The sequence below is a fragment of the Musca vetustissima genome, unplaced genomic scaffold (assembly GCF_032173495.1).
Source record: "Musca vetustissima isolate MV318-11 ecotype Yass unplaced genomic scaffold, APGP_CSIRO_Mvet_v1 utg33308, whole genome shotgun sequence".
NCBI classification, from domain to species: Eukaryota; Metazoa; Arthropoda; class Insecta; order Diptera; family Muscidae; genus Musca; species Musca vetustissima.
In genome coordinates, this window is record NW_026876760.1 from 70,025 (window position 1) to 89,535 (window position 19,511).

At 35.2% G+C, this 19,511-nt stretch overlaps 1 long non-coding RNA gene across 1 annotated transcript in view; it reads right to left on the bottom strand.

Annotated features, from left to right (window-relative positions):
• Positions 1 to 17,801, bottom strand: part of LOC133321317 (uncharacterized) — a 46,949-nt gene extending 29,148 nt beyond the window's left edge. Inside the window, exon 1 of the long non-coding RNA XR_009754009.1 lies at positions 17,787 to 17,801. This is a non-coding gene — a long non-coding RNA (uncharacterized LOC133321317). The remainder of the gene's footprint in view (positions 1 to 17,786) is intronic.
• Between the last annotated feature and the right edge of the window lie 1,710 nt (positions 17,802 to 19,511).

A 19,511-nucleotide genomic window follows, 5' to 3' on the forward strand; every position in this document is an offset into this window, starting at 1 on the left:
CAACAATGCCATAAAACAATTTACAAAATTTTGTCGATTTTTTCATTTTCATTTTTGTTTTTTTTTTCGAAAAAAAATTGAATTGAATTGTTGAAATTTGTGTGTGTATTGTAAACTGCATCCGGGCAAAACGAAATTCGCACTGCCACTGCAATTTTCCATTCACGAAAACACAAATTTATGAGTTTAATGGAAATGCCGGGAAATTGATAAAAATCAATTGAATATCGAATTTTATTGTATGTGGCTAATTTTGGCATCTAATGTGGGATTTATTTTTAGTGTGTGGGTGGGTTTTTTCGCGTATTAATAAGTATTTAAAAATAAGAAATGGGAAATTATAAATTGTTTTAAATTACAATTTGAGGCTTTGCATTCCATTGTATTTCTCACGTTGGCCATCAGATTTTTCTTATAGAAGAGGCGAACTGTATTTTCAGGAAGACCACTTGGGTCTCTCAATGAAAACCTAAAAATATTTTCAGAAATATAAATCCAAAATTTCTTTTTATTGAAAACCAGAAATTCTACTCAGATCTTCACATGCCATACTTGAATATTTTCTCCTTGGGGGGTAGAATTACAGTGTATTATTTAGAAACTCAGAATATCTTCCTATAGAAGGTCTTTTGAGAAAGGTTCAGAAGGGTTTAAAACAGAAGTCCAACGTCTTTTACACTATCGGAGCATCTTCTGATAGATTGACTACTTTTAGAAGGAAAGGTCAAAAGATCTTTCCATAGAAGACCAAAGGGAATTCAAAGAGGAGACTTAAAGACCTTCTTATAGAACACTGACGGTTCTGCTTATATATGCTTTTTTAATACGGGTCTTCTCCAAAATATTTTCTAAAATATTCAGGCTTCGAAAATGGTTCTTGAGTCCCTAAAAGTCCAGGTACCTAGGTTATTTAAACAATCCAGGTGCCAAGGGTCTTTGACAATACCGCGCTTGAATTATATGGAAAAATATTTTAAAAATATGCCAGCTTCGAAAGCCTTTAAAATATTATCAAAGTGTTCGAAATTCCCTGAATATTTTTTTCATAAAAGTCCACACATCGATGGTTCTTGAAAATATATATATATATATATATATATTGAGACATCGAAGGACCCTGAAAAAAATATTTTTTAAAAATTCACTCTTCGAAGGTGCCTGAAAAATAGTATTTGAAACTACCATGTCTCTAAGTTCATTAAAAGCTATTCTTAAAAAAAAACACTCATATCGCTGTAGAGGTCTTTAAAATAACCAAGGCTTTAGCTCTGAAACTTTCTTGAAAAAAAATCTTCATATTTAACTCTGAAAGTTACTTAGAGAAGACCTAAGGTCCTTCTTATAGAACACCAACGGGGCTTCATGTATAAGACAAAAGTATATTCTTTTATAAGATCAGAAGATCTTATACTTGAAGAAGACCAACGGATCTAGAAGACAAACGGGTCTCCTAAAAGAAGACCAAATAATCTTCTTATAAACGACCAAGGGTTCTTCTTAGAAAAAACCCTTCACCACACTGTGGTACAGGGTATTATGTCTTTGTACATATGTCTGTAACAGGCAAAAAGAATCGAGATAGACCCATGGTTCCTTTTGAGAATATGCATAGAATCACTTTCTGAGTCGAGTTATGCATGCCCGTCTGTCTGTCCGTCCGTCCATGTATTTTTGTTAACAAAGTACAGGTCGCATTTATGATCCGATTTGGATAAAATTGGGACAGCTCGTCTAGGACGAACCATGGACGAACCCTATTGAAATTTGAGAAAATCGGTTCCATATATATTTTCGTCCGATTTTAAGTAAATGGTGCAGCATTGTCCCTATATATAATTCGATTTGCATGCAATTTGGTATAGTGAACTGAATTGAGTCTAGAATGATCTGTGCGAAGTTTCGCGAAAATCGGTTCAGATTTAGATATAGCTCCCATATATATTTTCGTCCGATTTTAGGTAAAAAGTGCATCAAAGCCCCTATATATCTTTCGATTTGCATGAAATTTGGTATAGCGAATTGAATTGAGTCTAGAATGATGTGTGCGAAGTTTCGCGAAAATCGGTTCAGATTTAGATAGAGCTCCCATATATATTTTCGTCCGATTTCATGTAAATGATGCACCAATGTCGCTATATATCATTCGATTTGCACGAAATTTCGCAGTGCGTACTGAATTGAGTGTAGTACGATACGTGTTAAATTTCGTGAAAATATGTTCAGATTTAGATATAGCTCCCATATATATTTTCGTCCGATTTTATGTAAATGATGCACCAATGTCCCTATATATTTTTCGATTTACACGAAATTTTGCATAGCATACTGAATTAAGTCTAGAACGAATCGTGTTAAATTTCGTGAAAATCTGTTCAGATTTAGATATAGCTCCCATATATATTTTCGTCCGATTTTAGGTAAATAGTGCATCAAAGTCCCTATATATCTTTCGATTTGCACGAAATTTTGCATAGCGTACTGAATTGAGTCTAGAATGATGAGTGCTAACTTGCGGGAAAATCGGTTCAGATTTCGATGTAGCTTCCACATATATATATATATATTCGTCCGATTTTACATAAGTGGTTCACCAAACTACTAATGTTTGTCCGATTAACACGAAATTTTGCACAACGTATCGAATTGAGACTTAAGGGAACCCCCACCCATTCTCGATTTTAATTTTTCAAGATTTTCAATGGGCTGGTAAATCAATACCAATGCTTGTTAAGGTTTGTAACTTTGCACATATATATTTGAAGATTTAAAAGAGAAGAAAAATAATTTACAAAAAATTTTTGTTATTGCTTTGTTGCTTTGTTTTTGATGGCGGGCATAATAACTCCTCACTGGAACATCGGAATCCGAAAATTCCAACGGTGTTAGAAAGAGTACATGTCTGGCTCTCGTATGAACTAGGATTATTGACATCGCTCTAAAATTAACAAAATGGTGGACCTTTGAAAAAATATTTTTGAAAAATCGCCGATTTTTTACCAAAAACCTAGTTAAAAAATAAGGAAGATCTTCACCGATTGGCTTTATCCCAGTTCATACGATAGCTATACACTCCCAGAGAAACGTTGCAAAATTTGGAACCGATTGGATTATTAGTTTTTGAGTTATCGTGCCCGCCATTCGCAAAAAAAAGTTTAGAGAAAAACGCGTTTAAAGTTTGAGAAGCCCTTCAGCCATCACTTGGTGCTGACACAATAAATCGGCTATATCTTCAAGAGTTCTTGAGATTTTCACTTGAAATTTTGTAGGGACATTCTTTAATTAGTGTAGATTCGAATTAAATCAAAAAAATGTTTAATTTTCCATAAATTTGTCCCATGATCTAAATCTGCCCGAATGAAATTAAATTTATCATAGGTTGCACAAAGACATGAGTATGTTTCATCGAGGGAACAGTGACATGCAATTTTACGGATGCATATGTAGAATATACCCAAAGTGGTGAATGGCATCATATAGTCGGACCAGTCCGACTTTACTACTTTCCTTACTGGTTTTATAATAGACTAAGTGACCTTTTTCTAGATGACCAAAGGGTCATATAGAAGACTAGAAGATTTTCCCATAAGAAAACGTAAAACATTCTCATACTCTACCAATAGGTCTTCTTATAGTCGATTCGATGGGGATTCTTACAGAGGATGAGGATATAATCGTTTGGATAAAATATACTATTAAGAAAATCAGATATGCCCCTTATAAAGGATTTGAATCTGTTATGGTAAAAGACCTGAAAATCTGCGTATCCGTATATCTTCTTATAAAATACACTTGTAATAGAGATTTCTCTAACTGGTCTTTCTATAAACGATCGCCTTCTTATCGCTTATTTGTTTCAATTTTATTTTAAAAATTTCACACGGCTTCCATTTAAATTTAATTTATAGCCACGGCCTAAGTAACTACCTCAGATAAAGTCCACAAATTGAAACGTTATCATTATTTATAATATTATTTAATAAAAAACGTGTTCTATTTTGTTCTATTAATAACTTCCAAAAAATGGGGGGTCTTATAAAAAACAGTTGTCATAACATGATAATAAATAGTTTTGAATACCATATATTTTGGAACTATTAGGAGAGTCTCGAAAAGTGATTCATTTTTCTGAAGTCAAAATACACGTTAGAATTTTTTTTAAATTCAATAAAAATAAATGCCAGTAGTTATTGCATTCGTCTTTATTGAAGAAGAAGAAGAAGGGTTAAAATTGTCGTTATGTTTGGCTAGACCGAATTTTTATACCCTCCACCTAGAGGTAGATATATAAAATTCCTGAATTTAATCGAAACCTAAAATAAATCGATACATTTTAATTTACACCAAAAGTACACCATTTTCAACACCGAATCGACCTGGAGCCTTTTATTGGGGTCATGAGGGGCCTTTTTATTTGGGTCATGGTATGGTAAATTGCTGTCGGAAGGTCTTTGAATTTCAGGCTCAGTTTTCAACTTATACGTAAGGAAAATAGGCAAGAGCTCTACATGTAGTGTATACAAATTTGATCGACATTAACATTGCTCTACAAAGAGGTGTTTCACCCTCCAGGGTAATGCCATTGTACCCTTCTATTAATAATTAAAAAAAAAATATATATATATATATGTATATATATATATATATATATATTTAATCTAAAAATTTTAATAAAATCCCCATATTATTTGGCAAAACAAAAACAAAAAAACTAAATTGTCATATCATGATAATAATGTTTTCCAGAAATAAATCAATACATTTGGTATACCGATTATTATCACAATTAGTCATATTTTAACAATTTATGCCAAGATAATTTCTGGAAGGGGAGATTTTTTTCAAATAGTTCAATCAACTCATTTTTTTATTAACTTTTAATGACCGCTCAGAAAATTTCAAATGAATCACCAAAGTGTAATGAATAATCTCTGAAAAATATGACAGAGGTCTTCGACGAAAATTGTTACCCGAAAATGATTAACTAAGATAACCAAAACGTCTCGTTATATTTCGGAGACCCCAAAAAAAGTATTCTTAAAAAAATGCACACTTAAATATTTTTCAAAACCAATAAAAAAAGCTTTAACTGTTTTTATATCCCCCAACATGAGGTAGATATTCGATTGAGACATCTGTATAAATGCTATAGTATGGTACATTGCTATCAGATGGATTTTCCAAGTTACTGCCACTCGGTTTCGAAATGCTGATCTTACTTTCGAAATATGTAAAATGGATCGGGCCTTTAGATGGAGTCTATGGCAAAACATGGGCTTGTATTGAACAACCACTAAAAATCCGGAATGTCAAATTTCAGCCATTTAGCTTGTATCGAATATGGTATATGCATAACTTAGATCTATAGTATAACCTAGACCTAAACTGCGCCCAAATCCTGGAAAAGACCCACGAAAAACATATCGACACATGCCACCTTTTCTTCGACTATAATATCACATTCGACTGCCCTATCCGTTTGGAGGCATTTAAAATCATGTCTGCGTTCGGCATTCCTGCAAAATTAATACATCTATGCAGGATAACTTTAACTGGCACAAGGTCATAAGGTCGGTAAGTACCTCTCGGAGCCCTTATATACCGAACGAGAATTCAGATAAGGTGACAGTTTGTCGTGTGATCTGTTTAACATCCTGCTGGAAAATGTCATACGAGATGCAAAGTATCTTGAAGTGTTTTATGTGAGTACCTGCCAAAAGGCCTACCTCACAGTGGCTGAGCCACAGGCGGAAAAGCGCCCACCAGCGCACCAACACCGAAGCACTGTGCCAATTGGAGAGCATGCAGAAGGCACACTCTCCCCCTTGGTGAGGAGCGAAACCACAATCCCCGCGAAGCTCCCCAGGGGGCCACACCAACTGTCTGGCTGGAACAAAACTGCCCTCATGGACAGCCTACACTACATCCACAGGACGGATGAAGCACATGAAGTGGAAACCACGAACCACCCACGATGCACAGACAACCGCAGGCAGCACGTACACCACCTACAACTGTCAACAACCGCCGATAACCGCACCAAGACCAGCACCGCCACCCGGTGCACCTACCCACCACCACCCGGTGCAACCGACCAAACCCAACTGCAAAGGCTATGTACGAGGACCACCTCCACTAAGTAAATGCTTCACGAGCAAAACTACTTAAACAATTAAAGGTCCGATCGTCTTCAAGTGCCCTACTGAAATCCCACCCGCCCCTCCATTCGATATACCCATACTTGCTAAATCTCTAATGTCATCATAGTAACAGCATTCCGTCAGTATATGCTTCCAGTCCTCAGTCATCCTGCACCCACATAAATCCGTCTGGGACAGGCCTTTTTTATGCAGAAAAGCATTGAGAGAGCCTTGCCCCGGCAGTAAGAAACCGGTCTACTACGAACGTTGCGTCACAAATAAATTCGTACGTCACCCTCCCATTGTCACTGTTCGTCCACCTTGTCCTCCACCTATCAACAATACAATCCCGAAGGATAGTGCTGTACCGCTATCCACCAAATCTCCCCATCCACCAAATCAGAAGGCCTGAGCCAATCATCTTCATCCATCTGCAAACCACGCCTATGCTTATACATGAACTGAAGTGGCACTCTGTACACCAAACAACATATGTTACTCGCCGACAACATCGACATAATGGGTCGAAAATTGCGAGCGTTAACAGCCACCTTTGAACAAATTGAAAAGGAATCTGCCAAAGTAGGCCTGGCAGTAAACGGCGAAAAGACCATCAACGTGCTGTACACATCCAGCTGTTTCGGTCCAACTGTGGAACTTGAGAACTTCAGCTTCGAGGTAGTCAAAGATTTCATAAACCTAATAATATAATTTTTGAAATTCGGAGGAGAATGGTGTTGGTCATCTGATGCTACTATGGTCTAAGTAAGCAGTTTGGAAGCAATACCCCCTCCCACCAGACCAAACTCACACACTACAAGACGCTGATATTACGCATGCTGTTGTACTGATGATATCAACGTGCAGTATACATCCAACAGTTTCGCGCCAACTGCGGAACTTGAGAACTTCAGCTTCGAGGTAGTCAAAGATTTTATATACCTTGGCACCGCCATAAATAAAACTATAACATAATTTTTGGAATTCGGAGGAGAATGGTGTTGGCCCATGCTGTTGTATGGATCGGAAGCATGGATACTTGCGCAAGCACATGAGGCAGCTCTTGGATTGTTTGAGAGAAAAATTCTCCGAAAGATATATGGGCCGATCTGCGTTGACGGTGAATACTGCCGTCGAATGAACCAAGCGTTCTCTACCATCTATTCTCGGACATCAACATAGTCAGACGTATCGAGCTGCAGCGACTACATTGGCTAGGTCATGTTGTGAACATGGATTACGATGCCCCCGGCTCAAAAGCCATATAAAAGTTCACGCAGAAGGGGAAGGACACGAATTAGATGGAAAGACCAAGTAGAAGATCTCCTTACAAATTAGTTAATGTAGGCTCCAGAAAAATGCACTGTTATAGCCCTGCCGATTCTTAAAAAAAAATTAAAAATCCACGCTTACAGATTCTTAGGTCCTTAAAAAAAGAACCCTTTAAGGGATTTTGAGTGACCGTGCCCGCCATTCGCAAAAGAGAAAAACGCGTTTAAAGTTTGAGAAGTCCTTTAGCCGTCACTTGATGCTGACACAATAAATCGGCTATATCTTCAAGAGTTCTTGAGATTTACACTTGAAATACTTGAATTGTAGGGACATTCTTGAATTAGTGTAGACTCGAATTAAATCAAAAAAATTTTTGACCCCGAGAATGGGGGGTCCCCTTAATTCAAAAGCCCATAAAGTATTTTTAAAGAAGATCAGAAAGTCTGCCGAAGGCCTTCTTATAGAAAAATATCAGATCAAAAAAAAAAATAGAAAATCCAAAAATTCTTGCTATAGAATACCTAAAGGCATTGTTAAAGAAATACTAGTCTTCTTGTAGAAGTCCAGTAGGTCTTCTTCTTGTATGTTTTTTATCCACCTTTGATAAGACTATTCTCAAATCTGAAATTTCTCCAACAAAAAAACAATGTCTACAAAATTTTAAGATTTCTTCCTCAAAAGTTCTTATAACCAAAGTGCCCCTAAATTATTTTATGAGTCTGGCTTTCGTTTATTCACCCTGCAATTAATATCAAATTTTATGATTTTTCTTCCGACCTACCCCTCGCCAGATATATTTCTGGATGCCTAACAGTCACTTGTCACACAATAACAATTCTGCAAGTAATTTTATGTATCGAATCGGCGTGAGAAGGGGGATAAAGCTTTTTTGATGGCAAGACATTGACAGATTTGTTAGGCAGAAAATATGGTTTTTGAAAAAAAGCAAACAGATTTATGTTGTGATACAAAGGAACTAGGGCCCTATTAACTATACATTCGGAGGATAAATTAATAGTTGTTTAAGGATAATGGAAATAAAGATGTTATCACATTAGATGTTATCGAAGAAGAAAAAAATATATATACATTGGGCGAAACATTTTTTCCCCAAGGAACGTATACATGCTGTCAATACGTATACGACCCAATACGCTACAATTTAAATTGCCTCTAAAAATCGCCTGCATCCAACTTTTTCTACAGAAACGGGGTTCGTATAAAATGTATAGACCAATTTCTATTCCGTGGAGGCAGAACATGGTTATCTCAAATGGCACATTTCAATTTTAAATGTCTGAACATTTACCCGGCACATGTCTCGACCACATATCAATTAAAATAAAGTCTGGGTGGGAACATTCGAAAGGTAGCAGACAGGTATGCTCTAACTATGCTCTACAAAGGAGCTAGGGCCCTATTAAGTACACATTTTGAGGATAAACTGATAGTTTTTTTTTTAAGGATGATGAAAATGCAGTTGTTATCGTATTAGATATTATCAAAGAAGAAAATAAAATAGATACACTGTGTGAAGGAGCGTATACATGCTGTCAATACGCATCCGACCCAATACACTACAATTTCAATTTTCTCTAAAAAGTCACTGCATCCATTTTTTCTATAGAAACAGGGTTCGTATAAAATGCATAGACCAATTTCTATTCCATGAAGGCAGAACATGGATATCTCAAATCTCACATTTCAATTTTAAATATTTGAACATTTACCCGGCACATGTCTCGACTACATATCAATTAAGATAAAGTCTAGGTAGGAACTTTCGAAAGGTAGCAGGCAGGTATGCCCTACAAAGGAGCTAGGGCCCTATTAAGTGCACATTTTGAGGACAAACTAATAGAAGAAAATAAAATAGATACACTGTGTGAAGGAGCGTATACATGCTGTCAATACGTATACGACCCAATACACTAGAATTTCAATTTTCTCTAAAAATCACCTGCATCCAACTTTTTCTACAGAAAAAGGGTTCGTATAAAATGCATAAACCAATTTCTATTCCGTGGAGGCAGAATATGAATATCTAAAATCTCACATTTCAATTTTAAATATCTGAACATTTATCGAGCACATGTCTCGACCACATATCAATTAAGATAAAGTCTGGGTGGGAACTTTCGAAAGGTAGCAGACAGGTATGCCCTAACTATGCCCTACTAAGGAGCTAGAGCCCTATTAAGTACACATTTTGAGGATAAACTAATAGTTTTTTTAAGGATGATTAAAATTCAGTTGTTATCGCATTAGATATTATCAAAGAAGAAAATAAAATAGATACACTGTGTGAAGGAGCGTATACATGCTGTCAATACGCATACGACCCAATACACTACAATTTCAATTTTCTGTAAAAAGTCACTGCATCCATTTTTTCTATAGCAACAGGGTTCGTATAAAATGCATAGACCAATTTCTATTCCGCAAAGGCAGAACATGGATATCACAAATCTCATATTTCAATTTTAAATATTTGAACATTTACCCGGCACATGTCTCGACTACATATCAATTAAGATAAAGTCTAGGTGGGAACTTTCGAAAGGTAGCAGGCAGGTATGCCCTACAAAGGAGCTAGGGCCCTATTAAGTACACATTTTGAGGACAAGCCAATAGTTTTTTAAGGATGATGAAAATGCAGTTGTTATCGCATTTGATATTATCAAAGAAGAAAATAAAATAGATACACTGTGCAAAGGAGCGTATACATGCTGTCAATACGCATACGACCCAATACACTACAATTTCAATTTTCTCTAAAAAGTCATTGCATCCATTTTTTTTATAGGAACAGGGTTCGTATAAAATGCATAGACCAATTTCTATTCCATGGAGGCAAAAAAAATAATATCGCAAATCTCACATTTCCATTTTAAATATCTGAACATTTACCCGGCACATGTCTCGACCACATATCAATTAAGATAAAGTCTGGGTGGGAACTTTCGAAAGGTAGCAGGCAGGTATGTCCTAACTATGCCCTACAAAGGAGCTAGGGCCCTACTATGTACACATTCTAAGGATAAATGATAAAGTGAGAAAAAGTCTGGGTGAGAACTTTCGAAAGGTAGCCGACAGGTATGCCCTACAAAGGAGCTAGGGCCCCATTAAGTATACATTCGAAGCATAAATTAATAGTTATTTAAGGATAATGGAAATGCAGTTGTTATCACATTCGATGTTATCGAAAAAGAAGGTAAAATAGATACAACGTGTGAAGGAGCGTATACATGCTGTCAATACGCATACGACCCAATGCACTACAATTTCATTTTTCTCTAAAAAGTTATTACATCCATTTTTTCTATAGAAACAGGGTTCGTAGGCAGAGGCAAAAAATTGATATCTCAAATCTCATATTTCCTTTTTAAATATCTGAACATTTGTCGGGCACATGTCTCGACCACATATCAATTAAGATAAAGTCTGGGTGGGAACTTTCGAAAGGTAGCAGACAGTTATGCCCTAAACATGCATGCGAACAATCATAAACATAAAACATGATTGTTACACACGCACATGTTCGACATTCTGTCATTACCGGCCAACGATAAGTAAATTATTTTTTTTAATTCGTTATTATCTTCAATATGTTGGGCAACAACAAAACTGATATTCTGCCTTTTTAATCAACATTTAAAGATAATCAATTAATAACCGAACCTCTTACCACCAAACCTTCCTGTGAGGAATTGAATTGATTTATAGCACCACTTCCACTTATGGGAATCATTTATTATTTGCAAATATTTGCTGCAACATCATAAAAGATTCGACGTAAGTATGCTTTTGGATAAATACCCCTTTCTTTCTTTTTTTCCCATGAGACACTTGGCCAGATCCGAATCGATAATATTTTGGAAAAATACCAAAAACATTTACTATCATTTGATTTGTTGACGTATTTTGCCTGGCGTCTGCTGCCATAATGACGTTACCCGAAATCATGGGGAAGCAATCATTTGATTTTTTTCTTTTCTAAATGGCGATGACTTTTGATTTGTTCGAATGATAATACCGGGGGAACAAAGTGAATATTAAATTTATGATTTTTTTCGGGGGGAAGTTATATGATTCTTAACTTAATTGCCGGATAGTTAAGATATTATTTAATGACAATTCAAATATCACAATTTAGTCGAGTGGAATTTTTTTTCTTTAAGATTTGGGCGTTTTTGGCTATTAATTTCATAAGATGGCTGCTTGATTGGATTTTTATGATTTATTGGGGGTTACTGTTTGGGGAATTTTGGGAGAAAGAATTGACCTACTTAAGAACGAATAATGAATCGTTCGACATTCGTATTTCCATCCAACACAAGGGGTAGACTTTATAAAAAATATTGTTTCAAGGACCTAAACAAGTCGTAGAATGTTTAAAGAGTAATTTTCAAGGACCTAAACAAGGCCTGGATTTATTAAAAAATATTTTTTCAAGGACCTAAACAAGCCCTGGATTTTTGTTGAAAAATATTTTTTAAATTGCCTAAACAAGGCGTGGATTTTTTAAAAAAATCGATGAAAGACTTGGATTTTCTAAAAAATGTTTTTTCAAAGGACTAAAATAGGTTTAAAAAAATTTTCAAGGACTTAAACAAGGCGTGGATTTTTAAAAAATATTTTTTCAATGACCTCTGTATGGCGTGGATTTTTTGAAAAATATTTTTTCAATGACCTCTATATGGCGTGGATTTTTTGAAAAATATTTTTTCAATGACCTCTATCTAGCGTGGATTTTTTGAAAAATATTTCTTCAAGAACATAAACAAAGCGTGGATTTTGTAAAGACTATTTTATCAAGGACCTAAACAAAGCGTGGATTAGAAAAAAATTGAGTACCTAAAGATAATCATGGACCTATACATAAACGCTTTCCGACTTTCGAAATGAAATATTTCAATATGTTGTCAGGGTATTATAGCTTTGTGCAGCCCCAAGAGTTTGTAACGCCGCGAAATATTGGTCCTAGACCCACCTTTAAGTATGCCGATCGTCATATCTCGACTAGCTGAGTCGATCTAGACATGTGTGTCCGTCCGTTCGTCCATTATAATTTGTAAACACGATACAGGCCACAGTTATGGACCAATCTTCACGAAATTTTGCATGTAGAATGGGTTCTGGCCAATGAAGACCCCTATTGTTTTTGGAAAAGATCGGTTAATATTTAGGTGATGAAATGGACCAAACACTTTATTTTTGTCTGGTCGCTCCAGAGGTCGCAATTATTGCACAAACACCGCGAATTTTTGCATGGAGAAGAGGATCGTGCCAAAGAATAAGTATGCCTGTTTTGATACAGATCGATCAATATTTAGCGGTTCAAATGGACCCGGACTTTTGTGTGAAAAATGACAAAATTTGTATTCTATGGCGTATATATTTACCCCTAAGGAACATAGAGCCGAGAAGTTGATAGTACATCCAAGAAGAGTGGTTGACCTTTGACATGGTACCAATTATATTGTCGTATGTACTCGAATGTGGGAGTTACACGTAAATATTTACAGGTGCTTACATATTGAGATATTATTTAGTAGTCCATTACCACACGGGAGGGCGGAAATATAGCGCATGAGGTTACAGTCATGGTAAAGGACAACGCCTATAATTTTTCGGTAATGATCAGATTATAATTTTGGGATAAAGTGGACCGAAAATTTATTTATTTATTTTTATTTTTTTCGATTCGATCACAACACAACTCACGGTGAAGGGAATATGGACAAGTAATTAGAAGGGCTGTCCTTAATATTTGTAATATTCGGAAATATGTCAGTGTAAGGAAAAGGTGCTGTTGACTTTTAATCGGGGAAGAGGGTGCAACTATGACGAAATATTACCCATGGCTCGGAATAAAAATCCGCAGAAATATAGAGTTCTGTGGTAAATGTGTAGGGTATCGTATGGTCGGCCCCGTCCGACTATACTGCCTCGGTCACTGGTTTTATTATATTTTTACTACAATTTTCTAATATTTTTAAATATATTTTCAAATATGTATTTGGATCGAATACGTACTGATAGCATGTATACGCTCCTTGGGATTATTTACCCATTATATCTCACTTTTCTTCTTTAACCCTTTCAATGTCAATAAAAAATTTTGTCGGAATAAAAATCTAAAATTTTGTATTTAAAATCATATAAAGGGACATAGTTTAGAAAAAATGGCGACTGCCATTTTAACCCTCGGCATGTTTCGTCTGTCTTTCAGCAAAAATAAAAACATCAATAGTAACGGTACATAGGATAACCGAAAAATCGCAAAGAAAGAGAGTACGTTTAAATGTCGAATATATTCGACAAAAACACTGAAAGGGAAACGGATTAATTTGATTTCTCCATAAATAAAAAATGGATCCTGGAGTCAGCACATTGTTTTTCTATAAGGCATAAGGCTTTACAAAATATATTGGTTCGTGTACGTAATGACGGCATGTATAAGCTCCTTGAAGATAATGTTTCCCCCTTGTATCTCCTGTATATTTCATCAATATTATCTAATGCGATACCTTTCTTTTATTATGTTTAAAAAATTAGATCCAAGCGTCTAAGGGTTGTTTTGGAAAATCATAGAACTTTTGAATTTTTTCTCCAAGTATCTGGGAACTAAATCAGGTTCAAATGTCTTGATATCCCTCATGTCTGCTTTGAAGACATTGTTCCATATTTATACTTTAAATATTCTTAAACTCCGTCTGTTTCAAATCATAGGACATCATAGAATATATGGGGTCGTATACGTAATGACAGCATGTATACGCCGTTTATCAACAAATGTTTTCTTGTATATCTCAAAGTTTGTGTGTAATCGATTTCCCCTTCGATAGCGCACCAACCGCCAAACAGATGGACGGACATTTGTAAATCGACTCCGTATCAGGTTGACATAATGTATACGCTTCTTAGGAAAAATTTGTTTCGATTTACTTCCATTATTCATAAGTAAAAATGGGACCTGTAATTGTTCCTATGGAAGAAAATGGGATCCAAGGGTTTGTGATTTTTTCAAGACATATATAACTGTATGGACCTTTTTCGAAGTTCCCACCCAGACCTTATCTGAACATATATCGGATAAATGTGCAGATTTTTTACATTGAAATATCTTATTAAATGTGCTATCTAGATAAATATTTAAACCAATTGAAAAACCCGGACGAAACTATATATGGGAACTATATCTAAATCTGAACCGATTCCAACAAAACTTCGCATACATTAGTCTGAACCTAATTCAGTACTCTGTGCAAAATTTTGTGCCAATTGCACAAATATTGGGAGTTTGGTGCATCATTCACATAAAATCGGACGAAACTATATATGGGAGCTATATCTAAATCTGAACCGATTTTAACAAAACTTCGCAAACATCAGTCTGCACCTAATTCAGTACTCCATACAGGATTTTGTCCAAATCGGACAAATATTGTTAGTTTGGTACATCATTCACATAAAATCGGACGAAACTATTTATAGGATCTATATCTAAATCTTAACCGATTAAAAAAAATCGCAAACAACAATCTGAATAGGATTCAGTACTCTGTGCAAAATTTTGTCTCAATTGAACAAATATTGAGAGTTTGGTGCATCATTCACATAAAATCGGACGAATCTATATATGGGAGCTCTCTGAACCGATTTCAAAAAAACTTCGCATACATTAGTCTGGACCTAATTCAGTACTCTGTGCAAAATGTTGTGCCAATCGTACAAATATTCTCATTCACATAAAATCGGACAAAACTATATATGGGAGCTATATCTAAATCTGAACCGATTTTAACAAAACTTCGCAAACATTAGAACTCTGTGCAAAATTTTGTCCCAATCGGACAAATATTGGGAGTTTCTCCAATTTCAATATCGGATCATAAATGCGATCTGTACTTTGTTAACAAAAATACATGGACGGACGGACAGACGGACATGCGTATATCGACTCAGAAAGTGATTCTATGCATATTCTCAAGAGGAACCATGTGTCTATCTCGATTACTTTTGCCTGTCAGAAACATATGCACAAATGCATAATACCCTGTACCACAGTGTGGTGATGGGTATAAAAATCTCACTCAAGTACTTATGATTTTTTTATAGGAACAAATTCGACCTATGAAATTTCTCTCTAGGTATCAAAGAACCGTATACGTTAGGTTTAACTGTATACAAAAGCACACTGTAAGCTTTTTCTGTAATCTTTTTAAATCCGCCTGTTGTACATCATAGAGTTTTAATGGGTACATGTGGTCGTATTCGTAATGACAGAATGTATATGCACCTTGCTGAAAATGATCCCATTGTATCAATTTTATTTTATTGTTTATTTCATTGTCCAATATCCTAAAATAAAATTTCATATTTCAAAAATGAATTACTTCTCGATTTTTTGCCATATTGGCTGAATGCTCTTTGTAGATATACATTTTTTTAATTCTCTTTAAACCCATAGTGCGTAATTGTAACTACATCGGTTAGGAAATTACCTAAATTGAAAATTTTGAAATAAAGTTTTCTACTAATTGCAATATATCTTTGAAATATATTAAATTTCTTTTCTGTCCCTTCCATTTGGATTCGACTTTCAAAAACGAACATTTTCAATATTATTTACATATGAGTTCGAAACATTCCAGACTTGCTCAAGAACCTTTTGTCTGAAATTTCTCAGTTCTGGATATCTTAAATAATCAAAACATAATTGTAATTGCTCAACAATCATATATCTTCTGCTTAAGAAATCTGTCAATGCCTTGTCACCAAAAATCTTTATCTCACTCACACTGATTAGATACATAAAATTACTTGCAGAAATTCTCTGTGATTGTTAGGCATTCATAAAAAAAATATTTGTCGAAGGGTAGGTCGGAATAAAAAATCATAAACATTTGATATTTATTGTTGGGGGGGATAAAAGAAAGCCAGACGCGTAAAATAAATTAGGAGCACTTTGGTTATTATGACTTTCGGAAAATTCTTTAAATATTATAGAAAGATTTTGAATTATAAATATCCTGGAGTTAATGAAATCAAAAATTTAAAAATTCCAGAAAAAATATTGTTTTCCCCACAATGACATGGACCATAGAAGATGTAAATATTGGTCGGTAACAATTATATCTTCAATATCTTCAAGAGTTGATGAGATGTTCATTTGTAGTTTTAATGCAACATGCTTGAGGAGTTGTAGATTCATATTAAATTAAAATAAAAACCAGTGAGCGGAGCAGTATATTCGGACGGGCCGATCATATGATACCCTACACAACTTCCACGAAAATCTAACTTTTTGTTGTTCTATATTTGCACCATAGATATTTGCACCATCTTAACTGAATAGAGGTCAACAAATTACTATTACTCATATTCCATGCAGCTCTTCTTGTCCAGATTCCCTTCACCATGGGTTGTATTGTGATGTTCGGCTTTCAATTATGACCTATAGATCGAATCGCAAAAATACAACAAATGAAGTTTTTGGTCCACTACATCCCAATATTATCAACTGATCATCACCGATAATTATAGACGCTGTCCTTGGCCATACCTGGATCCTCATGGAAAATTTCAAAACTATCAGGCCAATTTTTTCGCCCTCTAGTGTGGTAATGGATTACTATATAATACATGAATATGTAAACTCCTGCAAATATTTAAGTGTAAGTCCCACATCCGAGTACATACGACCACTCCTCTTGGATATGCAATCAACTTCTCGCGTCTATCTCCCTCAGGGGTAAATATATCCGCTATAGAATACAAATTTTCTAATTTTTCACACAAAAGTCAGAGTCCATTTGACCCTCTAAATATTGACCTATCTTCATCAAAACAGGCATGCTTATTCTTGGACCCGATCCCCTTCTCCATGCAATAATTTGTGTTTGGGCCATAATTGCGACCTTTGGAGCGACCAGAAAAACCGACAAAAATATAGTTTTTGGTCCATTTCATTCCCTAAATATTAACCGATCTTTTCCAAAAACAATAGGGGTCTTTATTGGCCAGAACCCATCCTACATGCAAAATTTCGTGAAGATTGGTCCATAACTGTGGCCTGTATCGTGTTTACAAATTATAGTGGACAGACGGACGGACGAACACACATGTCTAGATCGACTCAGCTAGACGAGATATGACGACCGGTATACTTAAAGTTTGGTTTAGAACCAATATTTCGCGGCGTTACAAACTTTTGGGGCTGCACAAAGCTATAATACCCTGACAACATAGTTGTGTAGGGTGTAAATATATATTTTTTTTTAATGGGAGTCTCTTTAATAGAAAATGGTACGTCACTCCGCAGACCAAAAATTTGTCAATTTTTTTAATTCTTTCAAAATCTTTACTTACCGGTAATTACAAACAAATATGACAACATTTTGTCTTCGAAAAAAATGAATTGCACAGCAATTATCCTTGTGTTGGAAATAATTGTTGAAATTTTACAAAAAATATAAATCCAACAAAACAGCAAATCAAGCACTATTTGTTGTTGTACAATTTAGTTTAATGTAATGTGAGTTTAATTTGTAATTTACAACAATAGAACACGCGACGCGGACGCCAACAGGAAAAGGATATTTAATTTAATATTTTTATTTCAAATTTTTAAAATCAAGCATAAAACAAAGCAAAACCGCCTTTTCGAATCTTTTAAATGCCGGTTGTTAGTTTAAATTTATAGCCGTTCAACGGTTTTATATTTTTTTATTTTAAAATTTCTTTATTTATTTTGGCTAACTATAATAATATTGAGCCAGCTGACAGGTGGTGGTGGTAGCGGTAATTCTTTTTTTCTTCGTGAAAATTTATTTTCTTTTATTTTTTCGCTTTTCTTGAAATGGGCGGGGAGAATTTTTGTTGTGATTGTGATTTTTTTGAATACCGTTTCGTTCAAAATCTGAACGATTACTGTTGAAAACTTTTCATTTTAAATACTAAAAAATATCACCGTACCCGACAGTTTTTGGTCTCGAGGCGTCAATATGTGAAAGCAATAATAGCAACAAAAACAACGACAACACCAACGACGACCACCACAACGGCATAACATCGTCGTCCACTGTTGTTGATGAATGTGATACGATTTTGCGATGCGATACATATAACAGAGCGCGCCAACGAAACGATTAACAGAACATAGAACAGAACAGCAACAACAAGCAAACAAATTGGCAAATCAAAACAAAACCGAACAAAATTTACTCTCACTCCCATAATCGTCAAAATGAACAACTGCTTTATAATTCACATATGTGAACTAGCGGTCGCTCACACTCTCTCTCTCCACCTATCTGTCTCTCTTAGAACAAAATATACCCCGTTACATGCAAAATAGACATGTCAGGCAGCCACCCACCCACAATGAATAATGAAAAAAATAACAGCAATCATTATCACTGTTAAATATACCGGCAAACATGTTACACTCACCCACACAACCATACACTCTTTCTCTCTCTCACACCTCACTCAGCTAACAGTACGGAAATGGCAAATAATAAACAAAACAACAAATTTGATATCATCAATGAATGAAACAAAAGGTAAGAATAATAAAAATGAATGAATTTAAATGGCAGAACACACGGATACACACATATAGAGGCTTAGGCGCATAACTGCCACCCTCAGGCATGCACAAACACAAACTCACACACACACCTGTTTAATATTTATTAATAACAAACATTTCTAAACACTTATTATGCTGTCTGATGACTGACTGATGCTGCTGCTGTTTGTCGGCGATTACTGGCTTTGTGTGTTTATTATTTTTGTTGCCTTTGTTGTTGTTGCTATTGTCAAAGTAGCTCAAAAATTCTGTAAATTGAAATTATCTCCGTCGGCTATGGCAAAACTTACAACAATACCGTTTTCCGTTAAACGTTCAACTAAACGACGAAATTTAGTTGGGGAATCATCATTGGGACCACTTTTGTGTGCGGTGTGTGTGTTGACATTTTCTTTACAATCAATAATAGTTGTAAAGCATAGATTGTAAAGCTAGATCTCATTTGAACTTATCACCAGAATTTTGATAGATTTGATGTGAGACCGGCGGAACAAAAACTT